A 15,456-nucleotide genomic window follows, 5' to 3' on the forward strand; every position below is an offset into this window, starting at 1 on the left:
CGCACGTACATATATGGTAAGAAAAACATTAATATATATGCGCATGCCCACACACACACATATTTACATACATGTTCGAATACATATCCATATGCATGGGTTTGTATATATATTTCATATGAGCGCGTGTGTGTGTGTGTGTGACATAAAAAGAAGCGAAGTGCAATGCCAGCAGACTGTGTGGAGACCATAATAGAAAATCGACCATTTTGTCTCCGGTTACCCACAAACTTATTGCTACAAACGTTCTCTTCATTACATTTTTCCAGTCAATTTTATAAATTTTTAGAACTGGTTTAGTTTATGTTTCTATACGTCAAAGTTCATTAATATATTATACTTCCGTTACACTGAAACCTTCTGGGATTTATATATTTGATTGTTACGTTATAATTCAAACTAGAAGATTGCTTCGTTTATTTTTACAAATAATTTCAGTGATCTTAGATGAATTATATAATCCCTTCAAACACAAAATTATTAGCAAGAAGCTGAACCTATTATTTCTCAAATAATCTTATATTTTCTTTCACGTTTCATCCAGTGGTTTTTAATGGTTTGAACTTAAATAAGTCACTGTTTCGTGGAATGGAAAGCTGCTAAAATGAATGTATTTAACTGGAAGAAAAAAGCAGATGAGGGAGTCAAAGTTAAGCCAATCTCCAAGGAGGAAAAGACATTTGCAAAATTCAAGAAAGATATACTACGCAGCGGTCAAAATGGTGACTAATAATATACGCAAAACGAAATCTTTTACCAGAATCAATAAAGGAGCCTATACTTTCTTTCAGAATTGAGATCATTCTAAACGAAATGAATCGAAGTGGAAATCCAACAGAGCAGTTAACTATGAAAATAAACTAATTACTGAAAATCCCATGAAGATTTAGTATATGACTAGACAGTAGGACTGTTGGCCAGGAAGTGTCTGAAGACACGAAGACTGGTTAAGCGAAGCGGAGAGATTCCTTAGTTGCTCGAATATTAAGAATGGCTGTTTGTTATTTCAGGAATAATGAAAATAAATAAATAAATGAGAGAAAGACAAAGGAATCCACAATGGAATAGGAGATTCCAACCAGAAAATTCAATATTTGAAGCACAACGAATAGCGCTCTCATTGAAAATCGATCGAACCGCCCAGATGAATTATAGATAAATACAAGCTAAAATACTCAGTTGATGTTCTAGAAGTCAAATTCTACACTCCCTTGTGTTCATCCGCATCTAGTTTATGTCTTAATGCATGTGACAAAATAACAACTGGATTTAGTAATGGTTTCTTTTGTTATATCTATTAATGTTGCATAGCTTCTGTTTAGGTGGATAATAGGAGTGAATTTGATATTCGTGCAGACATAACTATGTGGTTTAGAAAGCTACTTTTGAAACTGTTGTCGACGTGTTCGATCTGATTGCTTGGCATCTTAAATATATAAACGTCTACAACGGTAATTCTTGGGAACAGGAAAAATGTAAACACACATGCACACACACATACAGACACGCGTACACACACACACGCGTGCACGTACTACAAACGTGTGTGTGTGTGTAAAACAGATGTGTGTGTATATGTACATGCTATAGTACATATATCTATATATACATTCTATAGAAAAATATTTTAGAAAATGTATTACGATGTAATGTCCTAATATTTATATTAAACAGACGCACACACACACACACTTACATACTCACACATATACACACACAAGCATACATGCACACACACACACACACACATACATACGCATACATATATATGATTTTTTTTTTTTTGGTAAGCTGTGTCGATTTTAGATGACAGAGTTCGGTAAAGTCATACAGTATATTATGTCTGTATTTTTGTTAGATATACTTTGAGATACATACCACAGAAAGACAAAATGGAATAAGCAGGAGAAGAGGAGGCACATAGGACAGAAAGTCGCTGAAGAGGTCAGAGAATGTGTGACGAAAGGACTTTGAGAGGCTAATAATAATAATAATAATAATAAAACCAAAGGAAAGATCAAATAAGTAGTGTGTGTGTATGTAATTGGTTAAAGATGACCATTCCCCAAGATTAACAATACTTTGATTTTATTTTCGATTTTCTCTTCGTTTTATCTGTACTTATATATCGTTATATTATTGCTCTAAACATGATTTCCCCCCTCTGTCATTGAGCTCTTTGCTAATCCCTTTGTCCCAAAAAGATATTTTTGCTTTAACTGACCAGAGATATCGACACTGATGATGAGTCTTACCGCTTCGTCATCTTTGTTGAACAGTATGGGTATGTGATGCAAGTAGGGGTGACCAACATTAACGTGAAGTTGAATGGTGTAGCAAGGACACCCAGGTTATCTTGAACCGCCGTCTCATTTCATAACGAGGCTATTCCGTAATACTACCGCTTTGAGAGAGGAGAGAGAAGCTCAGCCAGATTGGTAGTACGAGGTAGACAGACCACTTCTTACATGCTTAAGCTAAAGGTCACCAGAGGGCCATCTGTTCAAAAGAATTCAAAAGCAAACGAGGATACAGTATATCTGATTTGAAGGAAATTTGAAGGCACTGATTTGAAGGAAATTTAATTGCTATGTCTAGCAGGTGGATCATCTCCACACAAGCGTCTCATTGGCTCATAAAGTGACATGTAAACAACATGTGTAAGAGAAAGACAGAGAAAATAATAAAAATAGCAGACCTTTCTTTAACTTTAGATTTCTCTGATCAATAAAGTTGGTTTGTTGTTTGCCATCCATCTCCTTGTTTAACCTTTGCCTTGCCTTATATTTAGTACACAGCAGCTTCTCTGATTTGATATTTCACAGTCAATAAATCTTCTATTGACTGTGCTAACAAACACATCGACAGAAAATGTCTATTGACGATATTTTCAGAGACTTACTGAACACCGAGACATATTCTGTTTGAAAACGACTTCTCAAAGAAAATATGACAAAAAAAAAAGTTTAAAAAGATCTATTCTCATGTAACATGGCCGCCGATGAATAGAACGTCTCCGTAGACGGGTTCAATCATGCTTCTTTTCCATGACGCAGCTGCTTCACATATTTTTGGCAACGCAACAGTTATGCATCGTAGACATCTAGACATCGCTTGCTACTGTATATATATAGAGAGAGACAACGTTGACAAGCGCAGCCGTGGTTATGTGCTATGATGCTTGCTTCTCAACGTCATAGTTCCGGGTTCAGTGACACTTTGGGCAAGTGTCTTCTACTGTAGGCTCAGAATGACTAAATCCTTGAGTATTGATTTGGTAGACGGAAACTGAAAGAATCCCGTCTATATATATATATATATATATATATATATATAAGCTATCAGGCCAGCATTCTCCCCGATCAAAAGGGGGACTGGAGAAACGCAAAATGAAGCGGTTTGCACAAGAGCACAACCCGCTCCCGGCTTGGAAACCAAACCCACGATTGCTACATCGTGTTTGCGACAGCCTAGCCATAAGGCCACTCCCCCCCACACACACACATATTCTTTTATTCTTTTACTTGTTTCAGTCATTTGACTGGAGCCATGCTGGAGCAATGGGTGTGTTTGTGTGTATTTGTATGTATGTATGTATATATATGTATATACGGTTTCGCTTTCACAGCACGATCGATATTCCCACACCTTTGTCTGGACATCTTGTTATGCTGTTATAGCACACATAACTGTGACCGTGCAACTATAATAAACATGTTCAAAGGTGAAAAACCGACGTAATCCGAGATGGTAATCCGATGGTGTTAGATAATCCGAGAATTAAGGTACTCCAAAGTATTGGTTACGTAGACATGGAAGATCGGCGTGAACGTGCGTTAATAAAACAACGCAAATACATATAAGAAGAAAAAAAAAACAACATATAAAATCAAAAGTCCAAGAGACATTCACAATCTTATAATATCAACTGTGAAAGTGTCTCAGACGTTTTTTGATTTTTGCTATTTGTATTTGGTTTGTTTTGTTATATAAACATCGACTGCGCTACCTCTACACACTTCGATGACAGAGCAGCTAATATCTACGCACATCTATGAATGTACATATGTCTTTCACTCCTTTGAGATTAGAGCTTATATAGAAACACCTTTGACAGCACAGCTACTATCTATCTATCTATCTATCTATCTATATATATATATATATATATATATATATATATATATATATATATTAGGTTGGTGCATAATTATTGCGGGTTTTTTCAATGAATTTTATACAACAAAAACAATGACAACATTTAACAAAAACTTCTTTAAATGATTATTCCGAAGCATATTCACCATCTACTTCGAGCGGTGGAGGGGAACAATCGCAGGCGTAAATACACACGCACATAGATATATACATATGTGTGTGTGTGTGTGTGTGTGTGTGTGTGTGTGTGTGTGTGTGTGTGTGTGAAGAGCGGGTATACAAATTCTTCACCTTTCTAACTTTTGTTCAATATTTTGTCTCCGTTCCGTTGCAAGCTGTATTCTTTAAATAATGAAAAATGTTTTCAATGAATTCTTTTGCTGGACCTAAAAAGAAAAAAAAAAACAAAACCTAAACAATAAAATAAACATAGACTTTATATATAAAGATATAAATATATAATAACACACGGGAAATCATAAAAGTAAAGAGAAATACAATGGCGTAAGAGTCAAAAAACATCAACAGTTTTTATGTCTGACTCGTTATTGTTTCCATTCTGTTTTTACTGTAAATTGAGATTTAATATATTATTGTTGTTTCCGAGTTACTGTTGTTGCTGCCGGAGCTGCCATCGTCGTCGTCACATCTGTTATTGTTGTTGATGCTGTTGTTCTTGTCGTCGTTGTTGTTGTTGTTGAAACCAGAGGAAGCTCGTTGCCAATCAAATATAGTATTTCTTCTGCGCAATCTTTGTTGTTAATTCTAAATTCAACTACTTTCCACCCCTCAATCCGTCCTTGATCGAATACAGACATTGTAAAATCCTCTTGATCTGCTTCTAACCACTAAGACTAACTTACGTCAAGCCACAGCTGTCTTTGTACGTACAGGGGCGTCTAGCAAACTACCTTGTCGTAATTATTCGCCACACATCCATATACAACGTAACATATCCCCACCATATCTAGGACTTAACAGCATTTCAAGTTAGCTGACCCATCTGAGCTTTACCAGTTCTTGGCACCACGTGTATCACCATTAGCCCCAATAGACAGCTAGGTGGTAGAGTGTGACCCTCCTCTTAGGCATGCCCCTCCATTTACCTTGTACAATCAAAATTTACAACATTCTATCACAGGTGGTTCACTCATTGCTGTCCTGCAGTAAATCAGTAAAAAAATTTTCTCTACAATACTTAGAGAAAATTACCCAGTTCTACTAACATTTTATGAAACTGCAGCTGCTGCAAGACCAGTGTCCCACCCACGAAGGATGTATCCAGGTTTCGCACAGCCCTCAAGCTTCCCTGCCTACCAAAGTACAGCAAGACTAGTTTCTCAGTCACAAAAAATATTTCAGCCACTCCCCAATAATTATTAATCCTCTACAAAGATAAGGTAAGACCTACAATATAGTAGTTTTCCCATATTTGGTTGAGTGCTAGACTGCATCGGGAGGAAGTCCACTTGACTAAATGGCATTATGTCATTCATGAAGACATTCTAACCGCTGGTCCACAGACAGTCTTTGAAGTAACTACGACGGTTTCTGCTCCTTGGATCTGGCTGGTCACTCTTTAGGGATATACCCATCTCTCCCCCTTTCATCAACCATATTGAGTTCAATCTCCCAAACTAGCCAAAACTCCCAGTTCTTTCTTACTAGAACGTCGACTTTCTGGAATTCTCTTCCTGTACAATGTTCTTTCCTTCATGGTATCAGTCTCACCAGTCTCTGTGAATCTGTGAAGGTCATGGTCACAGTCCGTTCCTCTACATCAGACCAAAGAAAAGAAATCAGAATCAGTATCCCATTTCTTTCATATACATGTATTTCTAAATAAATTTCAATTATCGCTAAGATAACATTAAACAAACGAAAAGAGAAATGAAACAGAGATACATAAAACGAAATTAAACAACTTTATTGTATTGAGTTTCTGTTTTATTTGTTTAAATGAATATATTATTAGTACTGCAGGCATAGTTCGGCATTGATATTCATTAGAAAAACAAACTTTGAAGAAATACAAGCTACGATCTGCTCATCAGCTAAATATATCTGTGTGGGTGGAAAGAACGAGTAACAACGAGTGTGGTTCACCTTATTTCACCTGGCTTTATATAATGTTATGACGTCAAGTTAAAATTTGACATTGGTAAATCTTTGCATATTATTATGCAAGTCAGTGACTTGATATCATAGAGGAAACTAATAAAACAAATTTACAAAAACACTGAATTAATCTCAATGATGGTATTGTATGCCATATTGAATTCAATCTTCGTCTCTAGAGGCGATCAACTGCTTCTATACCGACGACACTGACAGAAGATTATAAACTTACTGAAATTTCACAGAAATACATTAGAGGGGATTTTATTTGTTTGTATAGCTATTGTCTGAATTATTTTAAATATGAGAACTTCCTTTCGACAACGGAATAAGAATCGTGTATTTAAAACAGCCCACTCAATAAATTGTTTACAATGGAATATATGAAGTCATCACAATTCGACTTCAATTTTATATATGAATTATCTTAAACATAATATTTACAGGGAAGGTGCTAGTTAAAACTTAAATATAGCTTGCTCTGCAGTAAACCGTTTGGACTCTCTTTGTTCTGAGTTCAAAGCATGATGAAGTTGCATTTGCCTTTCACCGTTTTGAGTTCAATAAAGTATCAATACTGTACTGGGATTAATTCGTCTTTTTCTTTCTTTCGGTTCGCTGATGCATAGCACTTTGGGGACGACTCCCTCGTAATGCTGGGTGTTAAAACACTTAAAGTAATTGACAGGCGAGACAACTTGCTCGAATCCCATTGAGGAGTAATGGATGCCAATATTTCACAATTTTTGTGGCTTATCAACATCGCGTACCCGAATCAAACCGAATCGCTAGTCTATGGTTATATACAATGAGCATAATATATATATATATATATATATATATATATATATATATATATATATATATACGAAGTGGTATCAAACTGTTCCTGGACTCTTTTACACTTTTACTCTTTTACTTGTTTCAGTCATTTGTTTGACTGCGGCCATGCTGGAGCACCGACTTTAGTCGAGATCGACCCCAGGACTTATTCTTTGTAAGCCTAGTACTTATTCTATCGAGCTCCTCTTGCCAAACCGCTAAGTTACGGGGACATAAACACACTAGCATCGGTTGTCAAGCGATGTTGCGGGGGACAAACACAGACACAAAGATACACACACACGCACACATATATATATATATATATATATATACAACGGGTTTCTTTCAGTTTCCGTCTACCAAATTCACTCACAAGGTTTTGGCCGGCCCAAGGATATAGTAGAAGACACTTGCCCAAAGTGCCACGCAGTGGAATTAAACTCTGAACCATGTGCTTGAGAAACAAGCTTCTTACCACACAGCCACTGACGCGCCTATTATGTGGTTAAAATTTAGAAAAATAATAATACATACTTATTGCAAATGTACAAAAGAAAAAAAATCGTCTTATTCGATTTAGTTTTATTTAGTTTTTTTATTTATTGTAATAAATGTTTTTCCTTTGAAAATTAGTATTCTTTTCATCATTTTTGTAAAAGCGCCAGGAAATTTCATAAAAGCTAAATAATTATTGTATGAATGGTATATTTCCTGATATAACTCATGTTAGCAAATGTAAACTTCCAGACTTACCCGTCGTGTGACGAGTCGTCTCTAGTATTAGTATTATAATGATATTGTTATTATTGTAAAGGCGAGGAATTGGAAGTATCGCCAGCACGCCAAGCGAAATGTTTAACAGCATTTCGTCCGTTTGTACGTTCTGAGTTCAAATCCCGCCGGAGTCGACTTTGCCTTTCATCCTTTCGGAGTAGATAAAATAAGTACCAGTTGAGTACTGAGATCGATGTAATCGATTTATCCCCGCCCCCAAAATTTCAGGTCTTATGCTTATAGTAGAAAGGATTATTGGAAAGGCGGTGAGCTGGTAGTATCGTTAGCACACCCGGCGAAATGTGTAGCGGCATTTCGTCCGTTTTTACATTCTGAGTTCAAATTCCGCCGAGGGTCACCTTTACCTTTTAACCTTCCAGAGTCGATAAAATAAGCACCAGTTGAGCACTGGGGGGAGGGGGTCGATGTAATCGACTTACCCATTCCCTCGAAATTGCTGGCCTTGTGCCAAAATTTGAAATCAATATTATTATTGTTATTATTGTAAGGGCGATAAGATGGTAGAATCGTTGGCTCGCCGGGAAAAAAATTATTAGCGGCCTTTCGTGTGTCTTTCACTTCTGAGTTCAAATTCCCGAGAAGATATGGTTTATATCATTAATATACTGCCTTGAGTTTACACGGTACAAGTATAAACGATCAATGGATCACGTCTGATATTTTATCAACTGTCGAGGTATTGAGTTGGCAGAATCTCCAAAGCCTCCGTCAAAATGCCATAAAATATTGCAGTGAGCAGGCAGAATCGTTCTGAGTTCAAATTCCGCCGATGTTGACATTACCTTTCTTCCTTTCGTGGTCGATAAGATAAGTACCAGTCGAGCACTAGAGTTGGTGTATCCAACTACACCCAACCCTAAATTTTTAGGAGTTTTGCCTAAAGTAGAAAGTATTATTTTATCAACCGTTGAGTGATGAAATGTGAAAACATACCTCGTAAGATTTGAACGCACCTATGCTATGAAACTTTAGGGCATTTAATCCGCTGTTTTAGCAATTCTACAAGTTCTCTTTTTCTCCGGATTGAAAGAAAAGAAATCATGAAAGATCAGAGAATTATTCCGTTAAAAATCTCAATGTAATTTAGGATATTGGGTTTCGATTATGAAATTGAATCCGAGGAATCTAAGGAAAATTAAAAGAATTCTTCCTAACAAAGGAAGAAAAAAATTTTTTTAAAGACCGAACTTAAGGAATATTCCTCTAGATATTTATTATTTAAACTTCGACATTTCTTATTTCTTTTAATCATTTTTAAAATGTTATTTTAACAGTTTCATCTAAAAGGAACAAAGAAGAAAAAATATTAGCCTAAAGGTAAGAATGCTTAAAGTTGTTTGTTTAAATTTAATCGAATAGTTATCGAGAAAAAAAATTGGCAACTTGTGTTAATTTTCAGTTTTCTTACTAAAATTTCTGAAGAACAAAAAAAAAACTTTTTTTAAATGTTTTATATTTTTCATTTTTGTTTATTGTATTTTTAGTTTTATTTTTTGCAATTACATAATGAAATATAAGAAAAACAAATTTATTTAAACTTTTTTTTTTCTTGCAATTAAATAATGAAATTTTCTCTTCTTACTTTTAACCAAGTAATTAGAAATATCTTGAAAATTTTTTCCCACCATTTTCCTTTAGTTTCAAGTTAATGAAAAGGGTGAAAACCAAAGTTTTGTAGGACTTCTTATAAGAGAAAACAATTTGTACAGAAACGTTATCATGAAACTTAGTGTTGTTACTGTGACTAACAAAATATTTTTGAAAGCTGCTAATACTGTAAACATTATACTGATTTCTGACATTCATACATTTGTATATATTTTTGGGGGGAGGGAGAAGTAAGGACAATCTAGTTGTTCGCAACCGGGGTCTAATTAAGATTTTGTTGTTAAGGTTTATGAGCAATAAATTGGTTATACTTCAACAACGTGGAGGCGCAATGGCCCAGTGGTTAGGGAAGCGGACTCATGGTCATAGGATCGCGGTTTTGATTCCCAGACCGGGCGTTGTGAGTGTTTATTGAGCGAAGACATCTAAAGCTTCACGAGGCTCCGGAGGCAAACCCTGCTGTACTCTTCCACCACAACTTTCTCTCACTCTTTGTTTCTGTTGTGCCTGTAATTCAAAGGGTCATCCTTGTCACACTGTGTCACGCTGAATATCCCCGAAAGGATGAAATTTGAACTCAGAACGTAAAGACAGACGAAATACCACCAAACATTTCGCCCGGCGTACTAACGTTTCTACCAACTCGCCGCCTGACAGAATAATTATATTCTCTTCTACTCTAAGCACAAGGCCCGAAATTTTGGGGTGGAGCCATCGATTAGATCAACTCCAGTATGCAACTGGTACTTAATTTATCCACCTCGAAAAGATGAAAGGCAAAGTCGACCTTGGCGGAATTTGAACTCAGAACGTAAAGACAAGCATTTTGCCCGGCGTGCTAACGTTTCCGCCAGCTTGCCACCTTAAAAATTATAAATAATCGATGAACAAAATCTGTTTCAATTTGATACATTTACTGTTAACTATCCGCTAGGGGACCGCACATACCTTTGTTAATACCCTTGAAAGACGATGAACGTAGCTTCTTCCTTCTTCTTTTCTACATCTTGAAACGCATTAACCGTGGGCGATTTTATTACATTTTCCTCACAAAATCTCTTCACATTTTCTCTCAAAATTTCTCATGGTGCCTAGTCACACGAGACCAATAATTCTCAGATCTGAATCTGATCATATACAATCGATTTTGTTCGTCCTTTTCCCCTCAATACCTATCGATTTTACTCGAGCAACACTATAACAAATAATAGATATCTATCTTGTCATAATTATATATTCACAACATGATCTGATCTTTCATTTCTCTAATATATTGTCTCTCTCTTCCAATAGGTTCAGAATTAACTGTCACAACTAACAAATAATCTTGAATGCTAGTCGCGCGACATCTTCCTTTTTTTTATAGCCTTATTCTTCTCTCATTTTCATCTGAATTTTCTCTGTCCTATTTCTCCCATTGTTCAGCAGTCATTTTCTGACGAATCTTTTTCTCGCCTACGTAACCCTCCCCTTTTTTTTCTCTTCTCATTTTCTACCGAATCTTCAAAACTATTTAAAGGTTACTTAAGACTTACTTGCTTTGAAACTATTTTTAAACCAATAATGGAACTTAGTTTCAAACGGATCACTCTCAGAGTTTTACAGTTATGGTGCAAACGAAGCCAATAAAATTCTCAGAAATCAATATTCTCCATAAACTACGCTCCAATCAGTCAAGGAAATGTATACGCTCTCTCTGTCTCTCTCTTCCTCACTCCCATTCTCTCTCATTCTCTCTATATTCATGCATACCTGCACACATACGCATATATCTATATATATAGATAGATAGATATATTTATGTATGTATATCCATATATATATATATATATATATATATATATATATATATATATATATGAAAATATAGATAGATAAATATATATATATATATATATATATATATATATATATATATATATATATATATACATTATACATACATACATGCATACGTACCATATGATGTCTCTTTAAAAATCTTTTGTGATTGTCATGCCATGAATTTCGGAATTTGATCTTTTATAGATACGTAAGGGGGATCAGTTACTTAGTAACTCTCAGACTTCATACATTCTTGGTCAATACTAACTTCGAACCAAACTCTCAGTAAACGGTAAGAACGTATGAAAATTCCAGGAGCACGTCAGTCTTTTATCTTTTTGGCATTTTATGTTTCGATCTCTCTAATTTTTGCTGATCAACAGACGGCCTAACAATATGCGTGTGCGTGTGCATGCATGTATGTATGTATGTATGTGTGTATGTGTGTATGTATGCATGCACATATATGTGTGTTAATGTATGTATGTGTATATGTAGGTATATATGCATTGATGTATAAATGTATGTACGTATATATATATATATGTGTATGTGTATATATACATTTTGTAAGTCCTGTAACGTTTTTACCCAATTAAGCAAAAAAACTTTCTAGCATAATGAGCTTCCAAATTATTTTTACGTTCCGACTGCCATTCCACAAGCTAGTCAGCTGTGACAAGCAGCGTTTATATGCTGTGTCCAAAGTGTTGTTGCAGGCATCTCCTTCAGTCTGGAATAACGAAAGCAAATACGTCAGCTTATTAAATATATGTTAATGGCATACTAAAATTACAAAAATGTAATATAATTTAAACTGCCTCTCCTAAAAAATGTCTCAAAACCTCTGGAATGCTCCTATGTGAGTATACACACACAAGTACATAAATAAATAAATGTAGATATGTATATGCGAATTTCTATATGTGTGTGTGTGTGTGTGTGTGTGTGTGTGTGTGTGTGTATATACACGAGGTGGTATCAAAAGTTTTCCTGGCTAGTTATGATTAACAAAAAATTACTTATTTACCCAAATTTTAACATCATCTCTTTCGAAACAGTTACCTTGCGCGGTAATACACCGGTTACAGCGATCCTGTCAGTTTTGGAGTCCGGCCTGGAAGTTGTTTTCCGTAAGGGAGCCGAAGACCTCCGATTTGCTCCTTCATTCGCATTTTCAATTTGGAGAAGAGAAGAAAGTCTGCAAGAGCTAAATCTGGCGAATAGGGTGGATGAGAAAGCGATACTATGTTGCTTTTGGCGAGAAGCTCACTACTCGTGAGAAGAACTCGGTGACCGGGTGCATTGTCGTCGTAAAGAATTCAATTCTTTGCGCTCCACATTCCGGTCACTTTCGCCGAAAGCCCTCCATCAAACGCTTCAAAACGTCGCATAGAACTCTTGATTGACAGTCTAACCCTGGGAGTGGGGGACGAATTCTCGATGCACAATACATTTCCGGGGGTGATGTTCGGGGTAGGTCTTCCAGATCAGTCGTCATCTTCTAGAGACGTTCTTTCACTTTTGAAGCGCCCGGGCTACTCGAAACATTGCGTACGACACACTACCTCGTCGCATAAGCTTGCCGAAGCATGTTCAATGCCTCTGTAGCTGACTTCCCTTAACGCAAAATTTCACGTTGGCTCTTTGTTCCTGTTCATGACAAACTCGCGTGGAGGCGCAATGGCCCAGTGGTTAGGGCAGCGGACTCGCAGTCATAAGATTGCAGTTTCGATTCCTAGACCGGGCGTTGTGAGTGTTTATTGAGCGAAAACACCTAAATCTCCACGAGGCTCCGGCAGGGGATGGTGGAGAACCCTGTTGTACTCTTTCACCAAAACTTTCTCTCACTTTTACTTCCTGTTTCTGTTGTGCCTGTAATTCAAAGGGTCAGCCTTGTCTCACTGTGTCACGCTGAATATCCCCGAGAACTACGTTAAGGGTACACGTGTCTGTGGAGTGCTCAGCCACTTGCACGTTAATTTCACGAGCAGGCTGTACCGTCGATCGGATCAATTGGAACCCTCAACGTCGTAAGCGACGGAGTGCCAACATGACAAACTCGCAGACAACAGCATACACGTGATCACAAAAACATGAATTTCACAACTTGCGAAGTAAACACAGCGATGTCACTCGACACACTCCCTCACCAAGGTCACTGCTAGCTTTCATTGCATACGCAACCATGTACTGCCATCTACTAGCGCACTACATAACAAGTCCGGGAAGATTTTGATACCACCTCGTATGTATGTATGTGTGTGTGTGTGTGTGTGTAACCTGATGTTTAAAATTTAACGAACAAGTTGAGTGGAAGAGGTTAGTTGCTTGACAGCTATGTTAGGAGCCTACGAAAAACTTAAAGAAAATTTTTTAAAAACATAAAAAATTATCATAGTAATCGATCAACTGTAGAAGACGCCGGAAAAGTACAGATAAATATTAATGTTCTACTCTCCAGAAAGAAAAATATAAAAATATAATGTCCTATAGAGAAAAACTATTTTAGTTTTACACTGTTAAAACAGCTAGTGGCAATAACCTTAAATTGTCGTAATAAAACAGATATGAAAATGCATTAAGTGGCACTCCGTCGGTTACGACGTCGAGGATTCCAGCTGATCCGATCAACGGAACAGCTTGCTCGTGAAGACATTTTCGGACAACTGCTTATGATGTGGGTGATATCTTCAGTATGAACTCCACAAAGTCTGCATCGGTTGTCTCACTTTACGGCTTTAAGTTTACTTCTAAAATGCTATCTATTGCCGTGTTATTGACTTAACTAAGGGATAAATCCAAATTAATTTTTAAAAAACACGGACGCTCTGCTTCTGTCAGTGGGGTGTAGTTTACAATTAGTAAGAATTTACAGATAATTACCATATTACACACCACCACTGCCTGTTCTTCAGTTTGTTTTGCAGATGCAGACTAATTACATTAGTGGCTTTGGCAGAATTACTGGTACTCTTATTACATTGAAAGCGATTCTAGATATTTTCTCGATCGAAAGTGAATAATCGAAATTAATAACTGTTTTAGTAGCCTATATATGACTTCAAATTCAAACTGCTCTACATTAGTAATCGATTTACCGAACTTCAATAGCTTTAGTTAGTAGCAGAGGTGTTATAAGTACATAATGACCACCGGTAGCAAACTGCATAAGCTTATTACTTTTGTTAATTATGGAGTTTATTAAACCAGTCTATTAGTGCAGTGACTATATGTATGATCTTATCTAGAATTAAAATTATTGATTCATCCTATATCAGATTTTCACATGTAAATGTATGTATGTATGTATGTATGTATAAGTGTATTCACATGTATGAGGGTACGTGGCCTAGTGGTTTAGGTGTTGTACTCACGATCGCGAAATCATGGTTTCAATTCTTAGAATAAGTGTTCTACTGGTACTTAAATTTATCGACCCCGAAAAGATGAAAGGCAAAGTCAACCTCGACAGAATTTGAACTCAGACGGTATCGGCAGACGAAATACCGCTAAGTATTTCGCCCGGCGTGCAAACGATTCTGCCAGCTCGCCGCTTTCGAAAGACATTCATAATGCTTATCATATTCTAAGTTTTGAGGCAAACGGCAGTCAATGAATTTGGGCCAATTTTACAGATCTTAGTGTGTGTATGTGTCTATGTATATATGTGCGCGTTTATGCATGCATGTATGTGTATGGCCGGATGTGTGTAAATGTCCGTACGTTTTGTGTATGCCTGCGTGCGTGTCCATGTGCACGTGTGTTAGTTTTGTATGCATATATGTGTATGCCTCTGTGTGTATGTATGTGTACACGGACGTGCCTTATCAATGTCTCCTCTATGTCTGTGTATTTGTATATATATATATATATATATATATATATATATATATATATTCTGCGCGTTCTTTATGTTTTGTTTGCCGGCAGAAATGGCGACAATTTAACTAGGTATGTCGAAGTCATTATGAACAAAATTCTTGTTTTCAAGATCTTAAAGGTTGGATTCTCGCCAAATTATTTCAGACAAGAGGGTTTATGTTTAAAAGTACATAGATCGAAATATTTTATCGCGATGATACGTAGTTTATTCTAAAAACCAGGAACATATAAACAAACAGAATT

At 36.4% G+C, this 15,456-nt stretch overlaps 1 protein-coding gene across 2 annotated transcripts in view; it reads left to right on the forward strand.

Annotated features, from left to right (window-relative positions):
- LOC106873040 (uncharacterized) overlaps positions 1–15,456 on the forward strand; it is a 526,342-nt gene that overhangs the window by 206,414 nt on the left and 304,472 nt on the right. For both annotated transcript variants that reach the window (XR_016238090.1, XM_089340317.1), the window contains exon 4: positions 9,171–9,213. The gene's annotated coding sequence lies outside the window, so the exon portion shown is untranslated. The remainder of the gene's footprint in view (positions 1–9,170; positions 9,214–15,456) is intronic.

The sequence above is a fragment of the Octopus bimaculoides genome, chromosome 23, assembly GCF_046866305.1.
Source record: "Octopus bimaculoides isolate indiv1 chromosome 23, ASM4686630v1, whole genome shotgun sequence".
NCBI lineage: Eukaryota > Metazoa > Mollusca > Cephalopoda > Octopoda > Octopodidae > Octopus > Octopus bimaculoides.